This window comes from Erythrolamprus reginae, chromosome 5, assembly GCF_031021105.1.
Source record: "Erythrolamprus reginae isolate rEryReg1 chromosome 5, rEryReg1.hap1, whole genome shotgun sequence".
Classification (NCBI taxonomy): Eukaryota; Metazoa; Chordata; class Lepidosauria; order Squamata; family Dipsadidae; genus Erythrolamprus; species Erythrolamprus reginae.
This window is the reverse complement of record NC_091954.1, coordinates 103,087,473-103,110,091: the sequence shown is the minus strand read 5'-3', so window position 1 is coordinate 103,110,091 and position 22,619 is coordinate 103,087,473.

The window sequence follows — 22,619 nt, the reverse complement described above, 5'->3', positions numbered from 1 at the left end:
TAAGGAATCTAAAGGTTGCAAAGTATACCACAGAAAGGATGAACATTAAGGAAGGACATCGTTTGAGAAATGATGCATTTTAAAAACCAAAGAGGCATCATAAAAGGGACAAAGTGTATTGTTGAGAACCAGACAGTGGCCTCTAGCATTTTTGAAAAGCAGATTTATTCTCTCTACAGATATATAGTGCACACAAACCCAATCTCACTCCTTTTTCTCCAACCTTAGAGGGACTTGCTTTTCTCTTCTCACAGTGCTGAAATTTACTTACAAAATCTGCAGATCGTTTCTCGATCCCGTGCAAATATTAATAACACAGTTCAGTCCCACTTTCAAATTGTCTGGGACAAGAACTAACCATCATCTTCACCACCACTGCTTAAGATTTTGCACACTCCACAGGATTGCAATATTTTTTTCTGAACTGGACTAGGAAGTGCACCTCAGAAAAGAAGGGGGGAAACCCCTGTATTTTAACAGGATAATCCTAGAAATTTTTTTTTTTAATGGGGTAATTAGTGGTGGATTAATACTCATGCCTGAATAAACATCAAAGAGACACGACACAGGGAAATAAAAAAAAGTGGGTGATTTAAGATTCCAGGGGGGGAAAAACACAATTCAAGACCTAAGAGCAGGACTAGAAAAGCATTTATTCGGGGCAGTTAAGAATTCAGCTGGAGAAAAAACAAGTTATGGGAAATCTGAGATGCACTATATGGCGAAATCCAAAAGGAGAAGAAACAGAGGTCCTTACCTTAAATCAATTTAACTCTTCCTTGGAATCCGTTCTGCAATATTGGGAAAAGAGGAAGCCAAGCCGGAGATCTTGCAACTAATTTGGGGAGGTTTTGCTTTTGTTTTGAGTTGTTTTTTTTTTAAAGCAAACGTGTATGTATCTTCAGCGCCCCTTTTTCAGAAAAGCCATTCGCCAGAAGACGTCGGAAGGTCGATCCCTTAGAATCCAGTAGGTCCCCGCAGGATTGAGTGCATCTTGAACGGGAAGGAGGAGGGCGAAGGAATTCGAGAAGAGGAGGAGGAGGAGGAGAGAGAAAATCGAAACCCGCGTCTCTGCCTACGAAAACGGCTGCCGGGATCGATACAGCACATCTCTTCCACCCACCCCGCCATGCACACCCATGCACACCCTTTAAGGGGAGGAGGAGGAAGGGAAGGGGGGGGGGAAGGAGCGGGAGATAGAAAAATTCAGGCGGCGCGCCTCGCTGCAAAAACTTAGCAAGCCGAACGAATCCAGGAATTATTATTTTTTTCAAGTCGGGTGGAAGGGGAGGGGGAAAAAATTAAAAGTGGCTTTGCGAGGGAGCAGGCGAGTGTTGGCGACGGTGGGCGCACCTGTGCATGGCCGCGTGTAAAACGCACACACACACACACGGCAAAAAAAAAAAGAACCCCAGAAACAAGTGGAAGGGAAGGAGATTTTTTTAAAAAATCCCAGAAGGGGAATAAAAAAAGGCAGCTGTAATTCTGGTCAGAGGAGGAGAAGGGCTTCCTCAGCTATACATCCGGACGAATAAAACTGGACACCCCAAAGGGTGGGGGTGAAACACCCTTCTGCAACCGGACTGTCTCCGCTGCTGCTGCTGCTACCTGTAGACATAAGAGCGAGGCACGCGGGGGGAGGCTGGAGCGCGCGTGCGCGCGCGCCCGGCTACCCGCACGGCGACCCCACCGAGCTCGCAGCTGGGCGAAGCGCGCGCACGCGCATCCCCCTCTTTTTTTCCCCCCTCACAACCGCAGGCAGAACAGGCGCCCGAACAGCCGCCGCCTCCTCCTCCTCCTCTTCCTCCCTCCTCGAGCTTTTCTCTAGCCTCCCATTTTAGGCTCCAGGAGGCAGGACGCTCCTTTCAGGGCGGCGGTGGGAGCGGGAATATGTCTCGCGCGCTTGGTGGTGGTGAGGGGATGATAGCTCCTGCGCGCGCGCATCCCTCGTTCCCTCAGGCCGTCCCGCCGCCGACGCTCCCGCCTTTCTCTTTCGCACAAACAAGCACACACACCGCTCTCTATGGGGGGGGGGTAGACAGCGCGGGTGGGGAAAGCCCCCCACGTCACCTGTGACGTTTAGACGGAGTGTCAAAATCTTGTCCAGATGTGGAGAGGGAACGGTGACGGGGAAGGGGGAAACTCCTTGAAGTTTCCTCTGGAGACTTCTTTTCCTCGTACAAAGCACACATAAACACACACACACCATTCCTCTCTTCTCCAAACACTAGGGTCTTTCTCCTATTATGGGAAACCAGCTTTGGGGGGAGATAAGCCATAGTTCATTGCTTAAAAATGCAATGTGAAGTCTGAGGAAACTTTGAATAGAATAGAATTTTTATTGGCCCAGTGTGATTGGACACACAAGGAATTTGTCTTTATGCTCTCAGTGTAAATAGAATAGAATAGAACAGAACAGAATACTTTATTGGCCTAGTGAAAATGTCCAAAAATACTTCACCAGAAGAGCTCTTCACTCCTCTACCGGTAACAGAACACCCTACGAAACTAGACTTACAATCCTGGGTCTAGAAAGTATTGCCCACAAGATCATATGCTGCAACGTCAAAGACTACTTCAGCTTCAACCACAACGACACAAGAGCCCACAACAGTTACAAGCTTAATATTAACCACTCCAAACTTGACTGTAAAAAAACACGACTTTAGTAATCGAGTTGTCAAAGCATGGAATTCACTACAGGACTCTGTAGTATCATCCCTCTTCGGAGTCTTCGGAGAGGGGCGGCATACAATCTAATAAATAAATAAGTAAGTAAGTAAATAAATAAATAAATCCCCTAACCCCCAACACTTTACCCTTAGACTATCCACGGTTGACCTCACCAAGTTCCTAAGAGGTTAGTAAGGGGCATACATAAGTGCACCAGAGTGCCTATCGTCCCCTGTCCTATTGTCTCTCCTATATCTCCTATATCTTCTCTTCTATACCTATATCTTTTTCTGCTATTCTCTCATAGTTATATTTCACTCCTTTATTTTCTCCTCTATTCCCCCTTTAATACATTCTACCTGATTATATCCTCTATAACCCTCATTGTGTATTATTGTGTATTGGACAAAACAAACAAACAAATAAATAAATAAAATAAAGTATGATTGGACACACAAGGAATTTGTCTTTCTGTTCTCAGTGTACATAGAATAGAATAGAATAGAACAGAACAGAGCCTTTGTAGGAGCCTGGGGAGGGTGAAAACGGCCTTCCCCACCCCTCTAGAAGACTGTTTTCCAACTTGAAATGGGCCATTTCTGGGCCTCCAGACTGTTCCTGACCAATGTTCCCTCTAATTTTTTGGGGGGCAGAATAAGGTCCCTTCTCACTATGTTATTCTGTTATTCTGGTTGCCTAATTATTGATATCACTAGCATACAAATTTTCCAACTGAAATTAGCATGATCAATAATTTAAATTAGAAAAGCCGTGGTTTTTCAAACGTGCTGCTTCCCTGGGCGGCCGTCTTTGCTCGCTGCCGCTGGACTTGACATCAGCGGGCCCCAGCTGCCCTGACAGCAGCCCCCTGACTGCCGTGCTTGCCTTGTGCCATGGGGGGAGGGTGTTGCAAGCCCCTCGCCTCCACCCCCTCCTCTTCCACCGCCCCGCTGCCACTTTTGTCTGTCTTGTTGGGTTGCAGGACCAAACCAGACAATTATAGAGGTGCAGATGACAGACTCGATAATTCCTTTGTAAAACTGTATCATCAGTTCCTTGGGCAATTTGAGCTTCCAGAGTTAGCACAGAAAATACATTCCTTGTTGTGCTTTTTTGATGACGTTTTGATGTTAGGTGACCATTTTAGGTCTTGAGATATGATAGAACTTAGAAATTTGAAGGTCTCTATTGTGGATACTGTGTTGTCTAGTATTGTGAGAGGTGGTAGAATGGGAGGGGTTCTCCTAAAGTCTACCACCATTTCTATGCTTTTGAGTGTGTTCAGTCCCAGATTGTTCCGGTCGCATCACATTAGCTAGACGATGGAGTTTAAAAAGCATTCTGGAAGAAGACAGTGCTTCAAATCACTTCTATAGCACTACCAAGGAAACTGTAGAGAGACAGTCACTAGAAGTCAAGCATGACTTCAGGGCATCTTCATCTTTCTTTAGATCTCATTGCTCAGAGAATTGGGGTATGAGAATACAATTGAAAAGCTATTTCCTCGGATTGGCATTTCTCAGAGTTCCATTGTGAGCTAAAAGAGCGTACATATACGATTTGCAAAGGTTCTTTTTAAAGTTATATTTAATAAACAAAAGAAAAGTGTAGATCATGGTGTGTGTATGGATATGTGTGCATGTCTACATCAGTTCCATTTTATTAAGTTTTGAAGCATTCATAGTTTTTGAGAATTGATTAGTTATAGCTGCAGGTAAGAAAATCAGTATAATAAAAAGTTAAACATTACAGCATGGAATAATAAAAAAATCCATTTTTTATCCATCTGTAATCCATTTTAGGGCCCCTAAAATGGATTACAGCATGAAGATAGGTTTTTAATTTTCTGGTTTGATACTTCAAAGAAGACCTCCTGGGAAAATGTTGTCTTTTCTTCTAATGTGCTTGTTGGTTCCAGAATGAACCTCCTAAGGTTTAGATTAAAGCTACCAACTGCCCTGGAGCATTAATAAAAGTAGGAGGTACCTTAAATATCACTTTCTAGCCAAGAATGAGAAAACGCAAGGATTATTTGCTTCTTCCTGGGGCCATTATTTTCAAGTCTCTCCATTTAGGCATGAAGCTTCCTTCTACTGATATTTGGGATGTTTCTATATAGTACCCTTCCTACTATCTGGGCCTTCGCATCATCTTATTTAACTTATATATTAGACAGTTCTGTATACTTCGCTTTTATTCTGCAAGCTCAGAAGCCTAGCACGGTGTCCTCTAATTTTTATTCATATAATCAATAGCTATAGCAATTAGAGCTAATTACAGCACTCTCTAGGTTGTTTACAATGTAGAAGCATTTATTTACACATTGCCCCCAACAGTCTGGTCCTCATTTTACCAACTTTGGAAGGAGGGAAGGCTAAGTCAACTTTGAGTCCCATGAGGCTCAAACTCCAGGCTGCGGACAAAATCTGCAATACTGCACTTTAACTACTGTATCACCAAGGCTCATACTAGATAACTTGAGCTAAGAGATCAGGACCGGCCCAAAGTCAGTGAACTTCCAAATTTATGTATTGCCAGTCATATTTTAACATCTTAACCACTGCTATGAACGACACATGAATTTTTTTTAAACTACAGTTATATCTTGGCACCTGACTCCTTCAGAATTTGTTGAATTTGGTATTCAACATGTTTAGGAGCAGAAATTTTGCCCCAGCAATCATCTTTCTCCCAATAGTCGATGTGCAAATAACTTGTTGACCTCAGCTGCCTTGTAACTTGCTATTTTTTCCAACCAAAATAGCAGCTCAGGTGGTACGTCACATGGTTTTCTTAAAAAAAAATATTTTTATTGAATTTTTAAAACAGTACAAACAAAGAAACTTAAATAACATTTACAAATCATTCATTTGCATTTCTGTAGCATCGACATCTATTTCAATAATATTTTCCTTTTATCTTACTATTTATAGTTGCAGATTACTCCATCGTATTTGTCATGTCTTCCAGAATGAATTGCCGATGAGTATTGAGGTAGAGTAGGCTTTAACAACTTAGTTTCTTTACAATGTTTAGGTCTGTACTCCCATCAGCCTTAGCCTTCATGACGGATGGCAAGAGACATGGGGTTATATATTGAAATATCTGAAGTACATCAGGTTTTTATCTCTGTTTTCAAAAACTTGTCTTGTTGCAGCAACAGTGTTGATCTACTGAACTCCTCCTGTTTCAGTACAGCCTTGTCCAAGTGCATGTCCTTCAGATTAACACTTCATTTTGCAGCCATCATAATTAAGCACAATATTAGGAAACTCTACAAGACAAGTTAAAACTCTAAATTGATTATATGGATTGGGTTTGCATAAAAAGGCTGGCTAAAATGTCATTGAATAATTTCTGACTCTGCATAATGACCTTTGTGTAATTGCTCAATGAAACCTGATGGTAAATGGAATGGGAATCCTTGAGTCTGTTGTATTTGAACCAACCCCCCCCCCCCCCCAATATTCAAGATTATTGTAGCCTGCAAGTTGGATCTTAATAAACAATTTGGACAACAAACTGTAGTCTAGTCTAGTCTAAAGTTGGGTTGGTTTAGGTTAGGTTATGTTATGTTAGATTAGGTTAGGTTAGGATAGGATAGTATTTAGTATAAGCTATCTTACTGGAGTTGTTATAGTAGATATCATACAAATCTATATAAATTAGTGAAATAATCCCAATGTATCAATAGGATTGGTTGGTTGGTTGGTTGGTTGGTTGGTTGGTTGGTTGGTTGACTGATTGCCACATTAGCTCTTAATTCTCTATGATGATCTGTCCCAACCTGGTCTTTCAGGTCTTCTTGGTGCACCTATCACCACTGTAACTAAGTCCATCCACTTTGTGTGTTAATGTAAGCACCATCCAATAGATATCAAAACAAATTAGTCCAAGCTGTTGTAAGTAGTCTAGCCTAGTCTAGTATAAAGTTGGGTTGGTTTATTTTAGGTTAGTTAGGTTAGCTTAGGTTAGGTTAGGTTAGGATAGGATAGGATAGGAATGGACCATTGTACTCTTTGAAATATGTATTATATAGATCAACCTAGCAAATGTGTGGCAACTTTAAAAGATATCACACTTTAATGCAATTTTTGTTAAATCCACATGCATGCAACCTCAGTTTTTCTTAACCAGACAAAAAAAACCTTGCTGAGCAAACCAAAACTATGATTATAAAACTGCCAGATATTCTTCAAAAACAGGGTCATACATTCCATTCTCTTGAGTGAGAGAATAGATTTGATCCTAAAATGACCTTGAAGGATATACAAATAAACCAAATGCATTAACCAAAGAGAATATAGGTTCAGATCACTCAAACTCCAAGTCCATAACCTTCTTAATCTAACCTTCCTTACTAGGTTCATATGAAGTTACAAAGACAGAGAGCATGTAACTGGTTCAAGTGTCCTACAGGGAGAAGAAATGATGGAATTCTTACACCATGATAAATTTATCACGGAGAAGTGGATTATCTGTCAAGCATTCTGGAAGAAGAATAGTAGAAATTTTTTACATGTTAGGATAGCCAGCCAGAATTGGTCATAGGTGGATAGTTATAGAAATGTTTTAAATATATAAATAACAGAATAACAGAATTGTAAGGGACTGTGGAGGTCTTCTAGTCCAACCCCCTGCTTATGCAGGAAACTCTACACCATTTCAGACAAATGGTTATCCAACATCTTCTTTAAAATTTCCAATGTTGGAGCATTCACAACTTCTGGAGGCAAACTGTTTCACTGATTAGTTGTTCTAACTGTCAAGAAATTTCTCCTTAGTTCTAAGTTGCTTGATTAGTTTCCACCTTTTACTTCTTGTTCTACCCTCAGGTGCTTTGGAGAATAGCTTGACTCCCTCTTCTTTGTGGTAAACGATAGGGCACTTCTGAACAGTGGATTAGATAGGCATCTCCTAGCTCTAAAAGTGTAGTGGAATCAATTAAGGTAAGACATTTTGTGCTAAAAGCATTTACTTCTGTTGTTCGAAGCCTATGAGAATCTATCTATCTATCTATCTATCTATCTATCTATCTATCTATCTATCTATCTATCTATCTATCTATATCAGTGATGGTGAACCTTTTTTTTCCTCGGGTGCTGAAAGAGCATGCATGCACGCTATCACGCATGCATGAGTGCCCACACCATGATTCAATGCCTGGGGAGGGCACCCCCCTGAAGGCCCTCTTGAGGCCAGAAACAACCTGTGTCACAACTGCCAGTAGGCTCATGTTTCACCCTCCCCAGGCTCCAAAGACTTTCTTGGAGATGGGGAAGAATAAATATGCCCTCCCCCATCACCCCAGAGGCTCTCTGGAAACCAAAAAGTGCCTCCCAGAGCCTCTGTGTGAGCCCAACATTGGAGCTGAGCTAGGACAACGGCTCGCATGCCAGCAGATATGGCTCCATGTGCCACCTGTGGCATCCATGCCATAGGTTCGCCAGTATATATACTGCTAAATAAATAAATAAAGGGAACACTCAAATAACACATCCCAGATATGAATGAATTAAATATTCTTATTGATTATTTCATTTGCACAACTATTCCATTTGCACAACAGTTATGTGAAATTGATTGTCAATCAGTGTTGCTTCCTAAGTGGTCAGTTTGATTTCATAGAAGTTTGATTTACTTGAAGTTATATTCTGTTTTTTAAGTGTTCCCTTTATTTTTTTTGAGCAGTGTATATACCTGTAGTGCTGCTCTGCGTGTGTAATCCCATCCTATATTGCTGTGTTTTTTGATGCTGCATGCAGGTGCAGAAATAGCGCATAAGCAAATTGCCATGTTTTTTTATGCTACATGCATGTGTGGACAGTGCTCATGAGTGAATTACTGTGTTATTTGATGCAGTGCGCATGTGCGAAAGCCGCCAAGCCAGCATGCATTCATGTGCACTCACATTTTTGATTCTGGGCGAACTGGTTGTTAAATTATGTGAAGCCCACCCCTGAGTGGGACTCATAAGGCATTCTCCCTTCTTTTAAATAAAAACACAACCTCAGAAATTATTTGCAAAGGGCAATGGGGAGTTATTTAAACCACGGAAGCAAGCCAGGTCTTTAGCCAGGAATCACCATTGTTTGCTTTGATCTATGGATCTTTCCAAGTCACTTAATTCTGAATCAGGGAAAAAAAAATCTCACTCAGATTCAGGAAGGTTAATGAAAAATAATTGCCCATTTTCATATCTGAGGAATGCAGAGAAAGAAAGATCATTACAATCATTATCTCAATTCTCATAAGTCAGAAAATGGAAAAATCTAGATCAACTGAAAAAAAAAATACAAGTTATTTCAATCTCTTTTTCTCTTTCACACACAATGACATCAATTTGTGGAGTAATGGAATATTAAGTATTGTAATGACATTGCCTTTTTACCGTGATTGATCAAAAAGAAGTTGAATGTTCTTTGCAACCCAGAATATTAGAAAGATATGTACCTTTGGAAAATTTAGAAAACTTAAAGTTGGGAGGGTAGATTATATTTAGATAAGCATTGGCTTTTGTTTAGGAATAGACATTGTTCAGATGTTAAACTCTAGCACTTGGCAACCAGGGCTGATGGGAATTTGAATCCAACAACCACTGAAAGGCCACATTTAATAAAATACAATAGTTTGGAAAGTTTGAGTTGCTTTGCATTTTAACATTATATTTATTTACACTGATACCTCGTCTTACGAACTCCTCATCATATGAACTTTTCGAGATATGAACCCGGGGTTTAAGATTTTTTTGCCTCTTCTTCTGAACTATTTTCACCTTACGAACCCAAGCCGCCGCCATCAGGATGCCCTGCCTCCTGACTTCCGTTGCCAGCTGAAGGCTCCCCTTGCTGGGAAACCCCACCTCCGGACTTCCATTGCCAGCGAAGCGTCCATTTTTGCACTGCTCCATGGGAAACCCCAGCTCTGGACTTCCGTGTTTTTGCGATGCTGCAGGGGAATCCCAGCAGGGGAATCCCAGCATTGCAAAAATTGACGCTTCGCTGGCAACGGAACTTCAGAAGTGGGGTTTCCCAGTGAGGGGAGCCTCAGTAAAATTGCAGCATCGCAAAAACACAGAAGTTCTTGAAACCCCACCTCCAGACTCACTGGGAAGCCCCACCTCTGGACTTCCAGAGTAAGAGTTTTATACTAAAGTTTTAAACTTTAGGGTATAGTGAGGTTTTTTAAAACAAAATAAAATACAGTAAGAAGAAAATGTTGAATGAAACTTTGAATTCCAATAATAATTGACAGACAACGTGTTAAATGGAAAGGGAGAAATATACATTGCATAGGGAAATGCAAACCATTGATATGTATCTTCCATTATTGCATCACATAATATAATTCATATAACCTATGTTTATGAGAACTGCAGAGAACTTCAGCTGGTCCTCATAGGACAGGGGTCATCAAAGTTGGCAACTTTAAGACCTGTGAACTTCAACTCCCAGAATTTTCCAGCCAGCATAGCATAGCTGTTTGGAGAATTCTGGGAGTTGAAGTCCACAGATCTTAAAGATGCCAACTTCGAAGACCTTTGTCATAGGGAGACTGTCAAAACTGAGGTTTATGCAATCAATTTATGCAGTCGAGCAGCTGCAAGTTGAGAAATGTTAACCAAACTCATAGACAAAATGCAGCCTACATGGAGACAAGTTAAACACAAGCATCAGTTTCTTAAACACTTTTGGATATAAATAATTTAAAATTAACTAGTGGTTTTTGCATTGGCAATAAGAAAATCTGACTTGATTAGTCACTATTCTATCTCAGAGGTGTCAAACACACATCGTCATGTCACATATCAAGACTTTTCCCCACTTGGCTAAACCGGGTGTAGGCATAGCCAGCCAGTGATACATCCAGCCCATGGGCCGGGAATCTGACAGCCCTATTCTATATGATCTGAAAAGGAAATAGTGTGCAAGGTAAAGATTTAAAAACATTTTATTGAAAGAGTAGTAGATGCTTGGAACAAACTTCCAGCAGACGTGGTTGGTTAATCCACAGTAACTGCATTTAAACGTGCCTGGGATAAACATATAACAATCATAAGATAAAATACAGGAAATAGTATAAGGGCAGACTAGATAGACCATGAGGTCTTTTTCTCCCTTCAACCTTCTATGTTTCTATTTGATAAAAAGCTGTGAAAAAGTGTGAAAAAATTTTAAATGAAAAAAAGGGTAAAGTTGAAAGGCATTTTTATGAATGAAATTGATTGAATTAATTGGAATTAAAGTGAACAATGAGCTGGACCGCTATGGGAATTTTTTGTTTACAAAATTTGTTTTTATTTTACAAAACAAAAATAAAGTTAATATGAGCCAGACTCTGACAACGGAGTGTCAATTGAGATGAAAGTATTAATGATACAGGAAAAAAGAATGGTGGAGGGGTCTGAGTGTAAAAAGCTTATTCTTTCCCTTGCAATTGTGATACTTTCACTTTTGGATTACCCACTAAATTACAGCTGTAACTACTAGAAAAGCAATAAAGAATTGCAGAGGGGAAGAGATGATCGTTAGAGCAACCTACAGAAAGAGAAACTACATCAGATTTACTTGAGAAAATGCTTGAGGAATTGGGAAATACGTTACCTGAACCACTTGATACTGAATTAATTAATTCACTAAATACTAAATGGATAGCTTTTGGGGCGGGGGGGAGAGGAATGGATGAAAGATTTGTAAAGATGAAAAAGAGGCGATGAAAAAAAATACAAGAAGATGGTAACCTCTCTAAAACAAATGTTTGTAGATGTAATGCATATTAATGACTGTGTGGAGATTCTGGAAAATAAGATGGAAGTTATGGACTGAAAGTTGGAAAGATAATTAGATTATTTGCCAGTACTGGAACTGAGAGAGAAGGATTTTTTTTTAGCAATTCCAGTGGATTATGCACTGGGTTCCACTCATAAATGCAGAAACTTATAGAATGCAATTGCTTCTTTAAATATGGAGGGGGTGGGATAATATAAGCAATAAACTAGGTCTTTGAGGTTCAGTAAGTCCAATCATACATAATGAGACTTCCTCAAGGGTGGGTTCGTCCCAGGATGGACCGGATCATCCAAACTATTACAATAGAATAGAATAGAATAGAATAGAATGGAATGGAATGGAATGGAATGGGATGGGATGGGATGGGATGGGAATAGGATGGGATGGGATGGGATGGAGTAGAGTAGAGTAGAATAGAATAGAATAGAATTTTGTATTGGCCAAGTGTGATTGGACACACAAGGAATTTGTCTTTGGTGCAGATGCTCTCAGTGTACATAAAAGAAAATATACATTTGTCAAGAATCATGAGGTACAACACTTAATGATTGTCACAGGGGTCAAATATGCAATGAGGAAACAATCAATATTAATAAAAAATCTTAAGGATACAAGCAACAGTTTACAGTCATACAGTCATAAATGGGAGGAAAAGGGTGATAGGAATGATGAGAAAAAACTAGTAGTAATAGTAATGTAGACTTAGTAAATAGTTTGACAGGGAATTATTCATTTAGCAGAGTGATGGCATTCGGGGGGAAAACTAGTTGTCTTGGTGTGCAGTGCTCTTTGTCACGTTTTGAGGGTAGGAGTTTAAATAGTTTATGTCCGGGATGCAAGGGGTCGACAAATATTTTCACAACCCTCTTTTTGACTCATGTAGTATACAGGTCTTCAATGGAAGGCAGATAAGTGACCCACTGGTGACATGATGATGATGTCATGGATCCAGTTTTGGTGATTTTGGTCCATGAGCACCACCATCTTATTTTCCTAATTTTCAGCAAATTCTTCTGTGATCGGATGGCTTCTCCTCTTCCTCTACTTGGAATAAAGGCCTCCTGCCCACCCCTGGGTTAATACCAACCTTTATTTCTTCACCTGAAGCACAGCTGAACAGCTCCTTTCAGGCTGCATCCACCTTCTGAGCATGCGCACAAGGTGAAATTGCACATGTATTTATTTATTTATTTATTTATTATTTAGATTTGTATGCCGCCCCTCTCCGCGAACTCGGGGCGGCTCACAACAAAAATATAAACAATCATACAAATCCAAATAGATTCAATAAATTTAAGTATTTAAAATAGTTTTAAAAAGAACCCCACTATATTAACAAGCACACACACAAACATACCATACATAAATTGTACGTGGCCGGGGGAGGTGTTTCAGTTCCCCCATGCCTGACGACAAAGGTGGGTTTTAAGAACTTTACAGAAGGCAGGGAGAGTAGGGGCAGTTCTAATCTCCGGGGGGAGTTGGTTCCAGAGAGCCGGGCAGCCACAGAGAAGGCTCTTCCCCTGGGGCCCGCCAACCGACATTGTTTAGTTGACGGGACCCGGAGAAGGCCCACTCTGTGGGACCTAATCGGTCGCTGGGATTCGTGCGGCAGAAGGCGGTCTCGGAGATATTCTGGTCCGATGCCATGAAGGGCTTTAAAGGTCATAACCAACACTTTGAATAGTGACCGGAAATTGATCGGCAGCCAATGCAGACTGCGGAGTGATGGTGAAACATGGGCATACCTAGGTAAGCCCATAACTGCTCTCGCAGCTGCATTCTGCACGATCTGAAGTTTCCGAACACTTTTCAAAGGTAGCCCCATGTAGAGAGCGTTACAGTAGTCGAATCTCGAGGTGATGAGGGCGTGATGGGAATGTTTGTGTGATGGGAATGTTTGCGTGCATGCACATGAGTGGAGCACGTACAGGCGAAATGTTGCGATGCAAACCAGTGGCGAAGGTAAGTGGATCCCACCCCTGGACTTCCTTCTGAATAAACAGATAAGCTCTATACATTTTCTCCACCCATGAATTAAGTCTTTGAACTCTTAAAGAAAATCAAAAGTCCTGTTTGTTGCTAAGTGACAGCGCACATGTCCTTAAACATGTTTTTCCCCCTCTTCTTCATGCATTAATCTCATCTCCTTTTCCTTCTGTCCAACAGTACGGTCATATATCAGTTTAAGTGATGAGTTCGGTTAATGAAAATTTAAAAACATGACAATTCAAAATATCTGTTAAACATTTGCATAATTTAAAATGTTTTCAGCTGTAGAATGGGGTGGACTGCGTTCAGAGCTTTCTGTGTTTCACAGGTTTTGACAGACATACAGTACAAAATATTACTATAGATTTTTTTTTGTAAAAAAAATAGACAGTATCTGGTTTTGATTTTCTAGTCATAGTCCTCAGCAGAACAGCAACATTATTTATGGCTAGAGAAGCCAAGTTATCTCTTTTTTCCATTTCAAGAAATGGCATGCTTGTGATTCTAAGCTGTACAAGAAGTTGAAAATAAGTTGAAAATAACAATTATGCCTCACATACCGCATTACACTGCTTCACATCCCACTCTAAGCGGTTTACCCCCAGCATATTGCCCCCAACAATCTAGCTTCTCATTTCACCCATCTTGGAAGATGGAAGGCTGAGTCAACCTTGAGCCTGGTGGGATTTGAACTGCCAAATTGCAGTCAGCCAAAGTCACCTGCAATACTGCACTGCAATTTTTGCTGATTTTTTGCTTCTGTGCATGCTTCAGAGGGCGCACCAATAGTGCCGAAGACGAGCGGCCCTTCACTAGTCACATGACCTCACTGATTTAGCAATGGCAATGGCTACCCTAGGAAACTCCATTGCAGTTGTTAAAGAAGAATCGTAGGTCATTGAATAATGACCTCATAAGTTCCTGCCCGTTTCCCACAAATATTTATTTATTTATTTATTCATTTGTCCAATACACAATACATATGGAAGAGAATAGACATGAAGTAATATATATAAAGATAATATGCAAAAATAGAGGAGAAGATATATGAAAGGAAGAAAATATATATGATATATGAGATAAAGGAAAGACAATTGGACAGGGGACGAAAGGCACACTAGTGCACTTATGTACGCCCCTTACTGACCTCTTAGGAACCTGGAGAGGTCAATCGTGGATAGTCTAAGGGAGAAATGTTGGGGGTTAGGGGTTGACACTATTGAGTCCGGTAATGAGTTCCACGCTTCGACAACTCGATTGTTAAAGTCATATTTTTTACAGCCATGTTTGGAGCAGTTAATATTAAGTTTGAATCTATTGCATGCTGTTGTATTGTTGCGGTTGAAGCTGAAGTAGTCATTGACCGGTAGGACATTACAGCACATGATCTTGTGGGCAATACTTAAATCGTGTTTTAGGCGCCATCCGGAAATCACAAGTTCAAGTTTAGCAGCTAGGTAGAAGACTATTTATAGATGGCCAGCACAGTGTAGTATTGATGTAGCTAGGCCACAGGTGGCTATTGCCAGACGAGAAGTTTGCAAGTGATAGACTAGAGTGAATTGTGACCTTCACTCTCTTGTCTCTCCCGTTGACTTTGCTTGTGGGAAGGCAGCAGGACAGGTTGCGAGTGGTGATGAGATGACTGTGGGACACTGAAACTTTTATAAGTGCAAGGCAGTTGCAGAAACAACTAGATGGTATGACATGATTGTGGGAATAGTAAGGACTTCAAGGACTGGTTATAAGTTCCATTCATTGGGCTCTTTTGTAACTTTGAATGATCAATAAATGAGTGTGTCATGGTTATGACCAATGCCCTAACTAAAACATGAATCTCAAGCTGAGGTTCAAAACAAATCCAGTTGTTTATTAAGAGTGTCATGTCAGCAGGTATTAAGTGAAGCCAACTCTGACTTCATTAAATTCGCGCCTTGGCTCTAACCCTGCTTCCCCCTCCTCCCAAGGTGTGTCATCAGTCACGTTCCCCATCAAAGCAATTTCATGGATTATAGAAATCATTCCCTCTGGCTACTGTGGGACTCCATGGAGATGGCCTTGACATTTGCCAGCTGGAATGTGCTTTGTTTTGAGTGAGGTACAAACTCTTCTATTCATCTGCAAGGCTCGATTCCCCATCCCTCTGTCTTTGGCAACTCAAGAGCAGGTCAGGAAGCCTTCATGAGTTGACAGAGTGATTGTTAATCAGTACCTACCTGCTGCCCAGATGGGGGGAAATGCAGTGGGGTAGCAAAAATGGAGCTAGACCCCAGAGCACCCAATTTGCACTGAAAGATGTTGAAAGAAAATGCAGGGCATCCTGCATAAGCCACGCCCACAGTGTGGTAGTAAAAATTTTGATACCCCTTCACTGCCTACCTGTACAGGTTTATTCATTTCTACATCTTGCCTAACTAAAAACCTAATGAGCACAGATCAGCGGCTTGAAAAGAGAAACCAAAATAATTAGTAAATAATGAAATTTGTATTGTAAATATTACGAGGTTTAACCATGTTAAAATATTTATTATTTATTTATTATTTAGATTTGTATGCTGCCCCTCTCCGCAGACTCGGGGCGGCTCACAACAAATTATACCTATAACATATTATACCTATGTTAATGAAGAGTAATTAATCATGTAAATGGAAAAGATTATATAAGCACGAGAGAATTGTTGATATAAATTGCTGTACTATAACCTGAGAGGTTATGTAGTGTATTTTGTATTGTGTTGTTTTGTTTTGTTTACTTTTTGTATATGTCTTTTTATTTCGCTTTTTAAATGTAAATAGTTGAATAAAAACTATTTAAAAAGAAGAACTTAGCAAATGAGGGGAGGTTCTGTTTGATGAAATTATCACTTCAGTGCATTTTAATCCCACCAAACTTTATTTTGTGTTGAGTGGACAATACCCACATCTATCTATCTATCTATCTATCTATCTATCTATCTATCTATCTATCTATCTATCTATCTATCTATCTAATTTGACTTCCATGCTGCCCAATCCCGAAGGACTCAGTGCGACTCACAACAAATTACAATAACAATAGCAATATCTATAAAGAGAAGTCAAGGAAAAAACGACAATATCTAAAATCCTAATTAAAACTTAGAAACAATTCAATAACACACGTACCAGTCATACATCTCATCTTCTAAAGCAGTGTTTCCCAACCTTGGCAACTTGAAGATATCTGGACTACAGCTCCCAGAATTCCCCAGCCAGCATTTGCTGGATAGGGAATTCTGCGAGTTGAAGTCCAAATATCTTCAAGTTGCCAAGGTTGGGAAACACTGTTCTAGAGCACAGGTTTTTTCCCCTGTTATATATTGTGGATTTCAGGTCATTGATAGATGTATCAATACCTTAATGGAGTTGGAAGGGACCTTGTAGGTCAACTAGTCCAACCCCTTTGCCCAAGCAGGAGACCCTACACCACTTTTGATAATGACAGTCCATATCTCTTCTTGAAAACCTCCAGTGATGAAGCTCCCATAACTTGCGAAAGCAAGCTGTTCTATTATTATTATTTTATTTATTATTTATTGGATTTGTATGCCGCCCCTCTCCGCAGACATGGGGCGGCATACAAATCCAATAAATTATAGTCAACGACTAACAAGCCTGCAGCATTACTCAATCCAAGTCAGGTTTGCTAATTTTTCCTTATTAAAGCTTTAATCTTCAATAGTCAGAACTGTTTAGGTTTATTAAATTCCACCTCTGTGCTGGCTACTAATCTGTATGTAGCTTCTCCTTCCCTCGCTCTCCCTCTCTCTCTCTGTTATGCAGAAGCTTCCTAAGATTATAGCTTCCTGTGCTTCTCTTTATTAGCAAAAACTAGCACACAGCTTTTGTTTGGGTTTCTGCGTAAATACATGAAAAGCAAGCAGGAAGCCTTGGCTGCACACAAGCTGTCACAGCTACCATCTCTGCTCATGGCAAACTAACTTCAAAAGTGATTCATGATTTGTGCATTGATGTTTTACATACATTTCATGGCTACTGAAATGGCCCTTCCTCTGGGTCTTCTCAATTTAACAATAATTGGGACTCTGCAGAATACCAAAGTGAGGAAGATAGGGGCTGTCCAGATTTTTTTTAAAAAAAAAAATAACTTCCAAAATTAAAATCAGATCTATATTTTCTCAAGAGACAAGGCTTTGATCTTTGGTGTCTAGCTACAATTTTTTATGGTTAGCCTCCAAATGTCAGAGGTACAGAATTGAGAATGCAAGTAGTAATTATCTCCTATTCAATGTGTGTCAAATGTAAACACAATAGAAATTTCAGAGAACGAATGGAGAAACGAGTGGCGCAGTGACCTAGAGATGGAGCTCTCACCTCAAAATCAGGAGGCTGTGAGTTCACTCCTAGGTGGCAGCAGTTCTTTATTTCTTTGGGCGTAATGAGTAATTGTCTGCTGCGTACTCCCCATAGGCATCAGGAAGGGCATCCAGCAAGTATACATTTGAGCTCCATTCAGTCGCCTCAACTCCATCAGATGCAAGGGATTGCAGGATTGTTAAAAGGAAAAAAAATGAATAAATACACTGTTCTACAGGTAAAAAGTTGCGAGCATGAAAACAGCTGTTCGTACATAATTTTGTGATGCTAAAAACCAAAAATAACATTTAAAAATGTATATCGGCTCTAGTTTCCATGATATGAGCAACTAACTAATGAAGTAGAAAACCACCATGTATGCCAAGATGATGCAATATTAGTTAATAGTACGTCACCAAATTCTATAAAGGTCGCGCTATCTGTTGGTTGGCAGGTTAGACAGAGTCTTTAAACATTGTTTTATGTTAGTAAATTTAGTTGTACCTCAAACCTGTTTAAATAAAGGAGATAATTTCTGGTATACAGTACTTGGCGGTGAAGTTAGAAACATAGAAACATAGAAGATTGACGGCAGAAAAAGACCTCGTGGTCCATCTAGTCTGCCCTTATACTATTTCCTGTATTTTATCTTAGGATGGATATATGTTTACCCCAGGCATGTTTAAATTCAGTTCCTGTGGATTTACCAACCACGTCTGCTGGAAGTTTGTTCCAAGCATCTACCACTCTTTCAGAAAAATAATATTTTCTTATGTTGCTTCTGATCTTTCCCCCAACTAACCTCAGATTGTGCCCCCCTGTTCTTGTGTTAAAAACACTTACCTCCTGAACCTTAAATGTGTTAAAAACACTTCCCTCCTGAACACTTCCTTCCTGAACTCTTTAACATATTGAAATGTTTCGATCATGTCCCCCCTTTCACTTCTGTCCTCCAGACCAGTGTTTTTCAACCAGTGTGCCGTGGCACACTAGTGTGCCGCGAGACATGGTCAGGTGTGCCGCGAAGCTCAGAGAGAGAAAGAAAACAAGAGAAAGAGAAAGAAAGAGCAAGAGAGAGAAAGAAAACAAGAGAAAGCAAGAGAGAGAGAGAGAGAGAGAAATAAAGAAAGCAAGAGAAAGAACAAGAGAGAAAGAAAGCAAGAGAGAGCAAGAGAGAGTAAGAGAGGGAGGGGAGGAGGGAGAGAGAAATAGCAAAAAAGAAGAAAGAAGGAAGAGAGAAAGAAAGGGATGGAGAGAGAACAAGGGAGAGAAAAAGGGAGAAATAGAGCGAAAGGGAGGAAGAGAGATAATTTTTTGTCCAAACTTGTTTTAGCCCCCCCCCCTCAATGTGCCCCATTGTTTTGTAAATGTAAAAAATGTGCCGCGGCTCAAAAAAGGTTGAAAATCACTGCTCCAGACTATACAGATTGAGTTATTTCCTGATAAGTTTTATGCTTAAGACCTTCCACCATTTTTGTAGCCCGTCTTTGACCCGTTCAATTTTGTCAATATCTTTTTGTAGGTGAGGTAAACTGAACACAGTTACTTTTGCATCCCAAAAATGAAGGATCACAACCATGATTAAGAAAGCCTATAATTTGTATTTTGTATTAAATGCATAATATTTCCTTCCTACTGTTTTTGATCTTGTACTTTTCACTGCCAGTTTGTTATTTCTCCCTCACAAAGATTTATCTTTCCACCCCAATAGTTGCCAATATTTGTTGCCTGCAGCACTGTTCCCATGATCTTCCTTCTTTCTGCAAAATGCTCTTATGCTCTTAAAAATATTCAAATCTTATGCCAAGAATGTTAGGATGTTTGATCCTTGGTTTTGTTTTCTAAAAAATGTGATGCCATGTTACACTGATACTTGCATATGCTTTCAAGCCATTGCTTCATCTAGCATTGCATTTGTTGTCTTGACTTCAGTCCAATCTACAGCCAGTTCTTTTTAGGTCTCCTATCCAGATATTAATGTGATTTAATGATATTTATGTTTCAGAGGTCAGCCAAGTTCAAATAGATACTGCCACCTAGCAAGGCACTCAGTTAAAGATGCTTTCAAGTCAACCTCAGTGTTGTGCTTAGCTCTGGCCCAGCTCCTGTCCCAAGGACTGTGGATGTGGGGGAGACATCCACATGCTGCAGGCCTGTTTTGCCCCCGGTGAAATCTGATGATGAAGGCTCCTCTGACCAAGAAGACATGAGTGACAGGGAGGAGAAGAGTGTGGCAGACAGCTCAGAAGGAGATCAATTATCTAGCTCCTCCTTGGATTCAGAACAAGAGTTAATGATACAGCCACGCATGCGGAGAGCGATGCATAGGCAACAACAACTGAGAGATTATTATCAAAGAAAATGAGGCCACCTGTGGTTGGGTGGGGCTGTGGTAATTAGTGAGGCTGCTATAAATAGCATCCTGTGGGTTTGGCCATTGTGGAGGATTATCTGATCGTTGTGTTTCGTGACTGCTTTACTGACTTTGACTTTCTGTGTGCTGATTTTTCCCCGCTTTGAAACTAGACCAGAGCAAAGTGTGTTTCACTTTGTGAAAGAAGAAGGACTGTGAATTGCCTCACAGCTGCAAGCTAAGTATCACAGAACCGATAAGGGACTTGTACAAATTACCAGTTTGTTTGGAGACGAGTGCTCTTTGCTATACCAAAAGAGGGCTTAGTTTAAGTGAATTTTCATTATAAAGAACATTGTTTTGAATTTGCAAACGTGTGTGTGTGTGTGAAATTTGTACCTGTGAATTTTTGGGAGGAGTCTACCAGAAAGCCCGACAGAACACCTCAGTATTGTTTTCTTATAATACTGTAAGAAAACGTAGTAAAAAAATCGTAGTAAGATACTATGATACAGTGCAGATAGTCCTAACTTACAAACACAATTGTGATCAAAATTTCCATGGCTAAGCAAGATCGTTGATAAGTGAGTTACATATGTAAATATTTATATATTTGCATTTGTGTGTGTGCATACACACCCTTACATATTATAAATAGTTTGGGATGTTATAATATTTCATGCGGACACTATTTTATAAGTTAAAGCACTGTGTGCACGTTTTAGCTTGTGAAATAGGAAGAAACAATATGAGAGAATGTGCATGTTTAAAAGGAAGTATTTTTCTAGTGATATTGTATTTCAGAAATATCAATATTTTTCCTTCTTTTTGAGAACAGAGCGAGAAAAGAAGATAGTCCAGATGGGTTCCATTGGTAATTAAAATTTGGAAGGCAGTTTGATAGTGGAAAAAAAAAGCAGTGTTCTAAAATAAATCATATGACTCTGGTATGCTATTAACTGCACACAAATAAAATGCTTCTAATTAGGGAGAAATGACAAATTCATTTGGCCCAAATTTCTACTTTAGAAGAACCAAAAAGGACGAGATATTCTAAAGTCTGACATTTACAGAATATAGTTTCATGGCTCATAATCCCAAAACTTTTCGTGCACAATGTATGTGTATATAAAATTGTGCAAAAATTGATTATATTGGGAGGGGGGGATTTGCCGCTAAAAAGAAAGAAACATAACAAAATGAAATGGGACAGATGTGCATACCCTGATAGTGACACCATGAAAATGAGCCTGAGTGAAGTGCATGTAGCATACTGAGTAAACAGATTGAAAGGAAGAGCAAACTTGAGAAGGTCATGGATGAAAGGTGATAAGATTTTCAGAAAGAGAGAAGTGAGAGGTTTTAAAAAGCAAAAAGTATTTCTGGATGGATGGGCAAAATTTTTTAAAAAATGGAGAAGTATAGTAATTTTATACTATACCATAATATACTAAACCACATCGCATGCTGTTGCATGCCATTGCATGCCATACCATACCACACCACACCACACCATAATAAATGTGTCAGACTGCCCACAGTGTGACTATGTGAGATCATCCAGGAGCAAATATAGTAAACATAGATTAGTATTTAAAATAGTGGTTTTATCTTGGCTGCATAGCTAGAGGTATAACAAGCAGGAAGAGGGAGATTGTGATCCCGCTATATAGAGTGCTGGTGAGACCACATTCGGAATACTGTGTTCATTTCTGGAGACTTCACCTACAAAAAGATATTGATAAAATTGAACGGGTCCAAAGACGGGCTACAAGAATGGTGGAAGGTCTTAAGCATAAAACGTATCAGGAAAGACTTCATGAACTCAATCTGTATAGTCTAGAGGACAGAAGGAAAAGGGGGGACATGTTTGAAACATTTAAATATGTCAAACGGTTAAATAAGTTTCAGGAGGGAAGTGGTTTTAATAGGAAAGTGAACACAAGAACAAGGGGACACAATCTGAAGTTAGTTGGGGGAAAGATCAAAAGCAACATGAGAAAATATTATTTTACTGAAAGAGTAAGTAGATCCTTGGAACAAACTTGCAGCAGATGTGGTTGGTAAATCCCCAGTAACTGAATTTAAACATGCCTGGGAAAAATATAGATCCATCCTAAGATAAAATACAAAAAATAGTATAAAGGCAGACTGATCATGAGGTCTTTTTCTGCCGTCAGTCTTCCATGTTTCTACGTTTCTATCTACAAAGAATATATACATACACATACTTTCATCAGATCTCAAACAAACAGCAATCAGCAATTACAGCATGGAAACACACACACACAGAGAGGTAAGCCCCAACAGGGCCCCTTCTTGTTACAGGCTCTTAAAGTAATATCAACCTAGAAACCTTCCTGACTCATACCCAGCATTACATCATAATAGCAGCTGGTCAGCTCTTAAACCATTATGCTGACAAAATGTTGTGAATTAGTTTACATATGTCTGTCTTATTTTTTTATTTATTTATT